This window comes from Rhinolophus sinicus, chromosome 5 (genome assembly GCF_057876585.1).
Source record: "Rhinolophus sinicus isolate RSI-liver-muscle chromosome 5, RSI-T2T, whole genome shotgun sequence".
Classification (NCBI taxonomy): domain Eukaryota; kingdom Metazoa; phylum Chordata; class Mammalia; order Chiroptera; family Rhinolophidae; genus Rhinolophus; species Rhinolophus sinicus.
The window spans coordinates 12,839,760-12,847,809 of record NC_142505.1 but is presented as its reverse complement, the minus strand read 5'-3'; positions in this window follow the sequence as shown (position 1 = coordinate 12,847,809).

Sequence of the window (8,050 nt, the reverse complement as noted above, 5' to 3'; positions counted from 1 at the left end):
TAATCAATGTTCATAGAGCATATTCTCTGCACAAGGGCTTTGGGGGACAGCGATAACTAAGATATGCTTCCTGACTTCTAGGAAGTCACTTTAGTTGGGGAGACATAATTTAACTGTTTTACCCAGACTTTAAGTCACTTTGGATCCAAATCACTTATATGAGACCCAAATCACTTATTTATACAGTGGTGGAGTATTTTCAGTGCCGATTCAATGGAGGAAAGTCACTTGTTCTAAATAGAAATTTCAACCCTAAGCTCGGGATTATTTATATCCCATTCCAGGCTATTGACCCAAGTCAGACAGAAAATCGCCCTTGGGTAGCTCCTTTGGTTTCAACCCCCATTTTGGATTGAAAATCATCAATAGCCTATAAAGTTAGACAAATAACTAGGGATTCTGTCTTACTGGTTTGTGACAGAGAATGACTCAGAGTGATATTGTGGTTATAATGCAAACGCACAATGTTAGAGGCTAGTGACTATCGTGGGGATCCGGTCATGAATCTGTATGTTAAGCTCAGGATATTTGCTCTATCTCTCGGAGTTGCTGTGAGGAGCCAATCAAATGTGATAGTAAATGTGAAATGTAAAATACAATATCAGTACAATTGATATTATTTTTTAGAATATATTTTTTATGTTTGATATATTTTTGTGTAGTACTTTTAAAAATCAGTGATGACAGACCTCACTTTTCTTGTGTTCATCCCTGTTGGCGTGACTAGACAGCTAATTAGTCAAAATCATCCATCACGGTTAAGTAGACTGATGTCAAGGAGAGTTACTCTCCACTGTTACTGACCGTGGAACAATAATTTTCGATTTTCATGGTGTTTTTTTTAAAGCACCTTGAAATCAAGTGTATTAGAGTTCCCTGGAGAAACCAACAGAATTTTATATTTATATTCGAATGGCTCACACAATTCTAGGACTGAGAAGTCCCAAGATTTGCAGCTGCAAGCCAGAGACACAGAAGAGCTGATGTTGCAGTTACCATCTGAGTCTGAAGTCCTGAGAGAGTCAAGAAGTATGTTTCAGTTCAAAAGCTGCTGGGCTCAAGGTCCAAAAGCCCAGGCAGGATGAGTTCCCTCTTATTCAGCTTTTATGTTCTATCTGGGCCTGCAACTAACTGGCTTAGGGCCACCCACCTTAGGAAAGGCAATCTACTTTACTCAGTCTACTGATTCAAATGTTAATCTCATCCCAAAACACACAGGTACACCCAAAAAAACAGTTGACCAAATATCTGGGTGTCCTGTGCCTCAGTCAAACTGACATAAAATTAAACATTAAGTTTTGTTTTCACTTACACCTATATGATGTTCAGAGGTAAAAATATCATAGTTTTCTATAACCTGAAATGGGCTGCAAATGATTTAGCTGGAAAGGCAAATAATGACTCATTAAACAGTAATAATAAAGTTTTCAGTTCTGAAAGAAAAGGGGTATTTCATTTCCCCAAGAATTTGCTGTCCAAATAGACAGCCATTAGAGGGAGCTCTGGTTGCAGCTTAAAATCAAAATGATTCCCCATGAACTGACGTTAACTTGAACTCCAAGTTTCTGTGTTTTCACGGAGACACAGAGAATATATATTTAAAAAAATAAACTAAAAAGGCATAAATATCCTTTAACACCACGATTTCGTATATCTGAACTTAGTGAGACCAAACTTGCTTCATGGGGTACAAGAGCCAACATGGTACAGAGACGAAGCTGGATGGACTGGGAGAAGCACCGGGTTTGAGTTCCAGCCACGTCATGAAGCAGCTGTGTGCCCTTGAGTTAGTTGCTTCCCCTCTCTCCTGGCCTATTTCCTCCTCTGAACAATGAAGAAGATGACGGAGATTAGTGTTTATCACACATTGGTATCTGTGGATGGGGGAATTTTAGGAGAATTGAAATATTTTTCTGTTTTCAAAAGACAATCTTCCTGAAAATGTTACATTCTCAAAAGCTAATAATCTTAACAGGATTATTTTAACCATATTCTCAGGCATGTGGGTGATACACTCACACTCAAAACCAGCTTGTGCCATGTAGTTTCTGAGCTGTGCTAACAATTATGTTGGTACCGAGTGATCTGTCTCTAAGTGACAGCACTGAACTTTTAACATGAGGCCAAGCCTCTGGATGACTTTAGGTTGGTGTTGTCAAAATGACAACAGCTGACTTATAATTACCATTGTACTCATGTTATAAAGATCAATTTTCTCTTTAGCAGCGATAACACGCATTTGAAAGCATTGTCACAGGAGAAGGCTTTAGAGTCATAAGTTATATTGCAGACTGAGAGTCTGACTCGACATCATAAAAATGATTGCAAAAGAGGAACGTACTTACCTTTCATTTCATTTCTTTCACTTCTTAGGCTAACGCGAGCAGAACAATATTACATAACTAATGCATCCGTGCAAGTGAAAGCTGCATCACAATATACTGGGCTGAATAAGCCACATACAGGAGAGAGTTGTGTCGTGTTTGCAAAGGAGAAAGGAGGTAGGAGAATTGAGTCCTCACTCAACATCTCTGTGATAGACAAGCTGACCTCAAAAGACCTCGATCACACAGGCAGAAATATACTCATGGAAAGGAAAAGCCTTGTGCAGATCTCATTGGTTTTTGTTTGTTGGTTTTGTTTTGTGCTATCAACTCAAAACAGTTTAGTGGCAGCAGCTGTGAAGATTTTCAATATATTCTCATTATTTGGACTGCACGATTTGATTGATTGGGTCATTATAATAATGAACATCATTAAATGAAAAAATAGCAATGATTCAGCATGCTCAAAAATAAAAATATGCAAACAAGTTTTAAAAAACCAAACCCTAAACAACCCCTAAATTCATTTTTCTATTATTAAGTCAACACAAATGTTTTAGTTTCACAAAACAGCATCATCCATTAAACTTGTTAATTTGAATGAAAGCAGTTTTGTAGGTTTGCTTCTGGACTCTGATTCAGAAAATGCATCAGGCCAAGAGGAGAGTGTGAATCAGGTCTTTACTTTCATATTTTTACATATCAAATCTCCTTGCTGCCCATTAAGAGTCCACTTGCCGTGGCCTCTGGGAGTCTGTTCTTTGGTCTTAGCTTTCTTGCTCCTGCAAGACCTAGAACCTGGCTAGATGCAAGGAAAAGAGGAAGTACTGGAGTGAGCAGGAAAGTTCTCCCAAAGCGGTTAATCAATTTACAGATCACTGGGAATGGATAGTATTATGTTAACTCGACATTCTGGTACTTCCTGCTAAAATACCAGATTGCAGAGATGAGAGCTGAAGGTGTTTTGCTGGCACATACAGCTTTGAGCTCCTTTTGCTAGCTTGGCCCTAACTCAACAAAGTCTCGACTTACAAAAAGATGCCAAGAAGAGGATATGCGGGAAGGTAGTAAGCAAACCTTGGAATTACAGAAAGAGTTTTGCATACGACCTTCTTAAGCGTCGTAATGGTTTGGGACTGAAAAGGAGAAGACAAGTCCAAGGGGCCACAGTGTACTGGGACTTCCCAGGTGCCAGGTCATTTACATTCTAGAAGAAGGGGGAACCTTCTCTCTCTTTCACTGCTTTTATTCTTGCCTATTCTTACCCTTGTCGAGAATTCTTGTATTGAACTTTTGCTAAGAAAAGCAGTCCATCTTATCTAGAGTGCTTTTATTTGTCTCATTGAATCTTGACCACCCTTCACAGAAAGAAGTTGAGATTAGGTCTTCCCAGCCCTCACCAAGGACTGTGGCAAGATGGCACTGGGTCTCTGGGGAGTAACAGAAGTGGGAGGAGACCAAAGGAGAAGAGGCTTTGGGTACCATCTGAGATGAACTCTGGATGGACTGAATGTGGCCAGAGAACAGTAAAGAATGCCTCACTTCACCTTTAGCACTCTGAGGATATTCACGTGGTAATGAAACTCTGTGGAATACAGTGGTAGACTTATGGGAACATGGTGGTATTTAAGTTTCACAACAATATTGTGAGGTAGGGACTATCATACCCCCTTTAGTGTTTAGGAAACTGAGCCTCGAAGAGGTTAAGTGAGTTGCCAAAGGTCATACAACTAGAGTTCAACCCCAAATCCGTCTGGCACCTGCTCTAATGCTCTTTTCACCACCCTACCTGGCCTTTTCTCTTCTCTACCGGTGTCTCCCAGATTCTCAATCTGTCTTGTTCATTCTCACTTGGATCCATTCTGACTGATGGGAAAATACCTTGATGGGTTTTAGGGTTATGAAATGTGAGGACTTAGATAGTAGAACAGAAGGAAAATTAATTGCTCTAAGAAATAAAGCAACACATTTAGGAGTTACCCTCTGACAGGGAGGTTTGGGGGCTCCTGGGGACTAGAAGTGCTGAGATGGAGAAAATCTTGGTAAGAAGGATACTGCTAAGCAGTGTCCCAGAAAAAAAGGCATCACTCAGATGACTCTCTGTGGTGGGGACGAATGTAAATGTCAAATATTCTATTTTTGATGTTTCCTGTCCCCTGTTCTGCTCAAGTTGTCTTTCATTTTCCCCATTAACCACTTTGCGTCTGTCCGTAATACACCTTAGGTTGGTGTTGGCACTCTGGGAAGTAAAGGGGGAGGGACTTTCCCACACTAAGAACAAAGCAGGGAGGGGAGGGCAACAAGGCTGGGAGCAGGTAGGGTGACCAGAAGTCAACAGGACAGGGTCTCAGGGGAAGAGTCGCTGAGTTTAGGTAACTTCCTCTCTCTGACTCCTTACCCACCATAGTCCAGAATCTTCAGTGAGGTAGTAAAGACCGGATTTACACACCTGTTTGGGTTAATGATGCTCTGAAGAATGGAAGTAGAATGGCTGTTCCTTGTTTGGGGCAAAGTGAGGCGGACAGAGGGGCCAAGACAACAAACAGGGTTATCAGCAGGACGAATTTGGAGTGAGTGGTGGTTATCTCCTATCTTTACTATGAACATTTGGGGCTGGAAGACTTGGGGACATTTAGGTTATAGATACAAGGTCATTTAATTCATTTAACGTAATGATTTAATTCTCATTTAATCTTGTGAGATTAATTTTTGTTTTCCCCATTTTACAGATAAGAAAATGGAAGCTAGTGTGTTTCAGTATCTTGCCCAGTATAATGTAGCTAAAAAGTGACTGAGGAAAAATTTGAACCCAACTATGTATTACTCAAGTTATCTACAACTTGTATTCTGATTTTAGTCACTTAGAACATTTGCACTTGGGAGGACTTTCCATCATCATAAAATTGTATGTTTTAAAGGCAGCATTAATGGGCTCCCAAATCCTTCCTCCCCAGTTTTGCTTTCTTTGATCTTGCCCTCCTTGATGGGGATGAGGCTGGAGCAAGGAACTTCAAAATGGAGCGCAATCCTATAAACACTCTCTGTCTTTAGTCTTTCCCCGTGACTTGTGCAGTTGGGGTGACCTAGTGTAAGGGGGGTGCCAAAGCAGATTCCATCTCTTTGTGTCTTAAATAATTGCCCTGTCTTGGGCTTCTGGAGATTTTGGTCAGACGAGTGCAGACCCCTTGGTCAAGTAGGTCAAATATTGTTGTGTGTGTCTCTCTCCCTATTTAGACTGAGGTCCAGGAGGAAAGGCAAGAATCATATGAGGTTCATTTCTTAACTCCACATGAATCAAACCCAGAGCTGTGAAAATTGTGTGAACAACAAACACTTGTTAAAATTGAAGTGGGCTGAACCCTGCTTCCTCATAGATAAGTCCATCTGCCATTTCCTCAGAGCCTACTGAGAAATGGATGTGAAATAAAACTCCAATCCATAAAGGCTTAATAACAACTCTCTCCAAAAACTTAAAAAAACCCTAAAGATCATACATGCAGGGCACCTGGACACACTCAATTTTCTGCACAGAATAAACCTACTCTGGGCCTTCTCTGGCTCTCCACTTTCCTACTGCACCGTTTACTCTATCCATAGCAATGAGATCTCTGGGGTGGGCAGATGACTTGGGGTGTTACTGATAAATGTAAGCCAGACTTACATCAAATCCTCGCCAGAGGTTTAACACTTGGAGATACCTGTAATGGCAAAATCCACAAAGGTTGGAAAGCTGAAATAAAATTTTTTTTGCAAGCTCATTTAGCTGTATAACATGGTCTTACTGAAACTCATTTGGGGAGAACCTGATTTGAAATGACATGAGGCTATTTGCAGCCTTTAGTTTTTCCACTAACTGTGCACATTCCTATGTCTCACTGCAGCAATAATGTGTTTGAGAAAATCCTATTTATAAAAATGTAAACAAAAATTATAATATAACTCTTTTGGAAAGACAAAAGAGGGGACTGAGGGATGAGCTTGAGGCATGGAAAAGAAAGGCCCCAAATACCTTAAAAAGAAGTTAAGGCATCTAAAACTGATACATCAAGAAACGTCAGGTAGTTATATTATTCAAAAATATGGTAGCAAATACCCAGAGAGCCTTATGGCCACAATGGAAAGTAGGTGTCCAGAGAACTTCTTTAGTAACGTCTACCAAACAGTCAAGGAATAAAGAATTCTAATCTATACAATCTCTGAGATAATAAAAAAGGACTTCTCAGTTCATTTTAAGGAGGTAGCTTATCTTTAATACCTCTCAGACAGCATGAGAAAAGAAAATTTCAGTCCAAGTATCACTTATGAATGTGGATTTAAATTATTAGCAAACTAAATCCAGCAATGTATGAAAGAGATGCTACATAACGATTAAGTAGGGCTAATCTAGGAGACTAAAGCTGGTTTAACATACGAACATTAATATAGTATGTACCCCACCACAGGAACAGATTAAAGAAGAATAATCATAAGATTGTTTTGGTTAATACAGAACAAGCATCTGATGAAATTCAGCACTGATTTGTAATTTAAGAATTAGCAAATCCACACTAGAAAGAACTTCCTTAACCTTATACAGAGTATTTATGAATAACTCACAGCAGATGTTATTCTCAATGATGAAAGATTAAAAGGTTTATCTGGGAGGCCCAGAACAAGACAAATATGCCCTCATTACCACTGGACTCCCAACATCTTAGCCAGAAATGAAAACAAAGAAACAAAATTGACATTTTAACAGATATGTACATGGAAGACTCCATAGATAGATTAGAATGGATAAGAAAACTTTGCAATTTGCTGGAGATATATATATATATATATATATGTGCTAAATTGATTTATATATTCCAACAGATTGATTTAGTAGAAATTGACAAATTTATTTTAAAGTTTACATGGAATTACAAACAGCTAATAGCCAAGAGAGACTTGAAGAAGAATGAGGTAGGACTTACCCTACCAGATATCATGGTTGATACAAAACTTTAGTTGTCAAGACAGTTTGGTATTGAAATAAGGATAGAAACATATTCTAGTGGAACAGAATAGAGAGTCTGGTGGCAGACCCATCCTTATATGAACATTTTATATCTAAGGAAGGAGGCACTGAAGATCACTGGAAAAAGAAAGACTTTTAAATAAACAGTATTTGCTTGTCCATACAATAAAATAAAAAGGAATCTGACACATTTTGACACCATATACAAAAGTCAATTCCAAATGGATTGAAGTGAAAACTATAAAGATTTTAGAAGACAATATAGGAGAATATTTTCATGACCCTGTATAAGGAAAGATTTTGAATATGAGATACGAAAATGCTATCGAACAATGTAATGAATAATAAATTTAACTATATTAAAGTTAAGAGCTTCTGTTCACCACTCTAAAGAGAGCAAATGTTCAAGACACAGAGTGAGAGACGTATGTAACTAAGAAAATGCTAATATCAGAAATGTGTAAAGACTTGCCACAAATCAGAAAACCTAGTCAACATGGGCAAAAGTTTCAAGAACACATTTCAAAAGAGAGGCAATGCAAATGGCCAACAATCATGAAAAATCTCTCAGTCTTAAACTAATAACATAATAAATTAGACTATAATTAAATATCATTAAATGTATGGATATCCGTCACATAGCCAATAGATTGATACAGATGATAAAGTCTGACAATCTCAAGTGTTAGAATCCATGTGCAGCGTGAAGAACTTTCACTTACTGTTA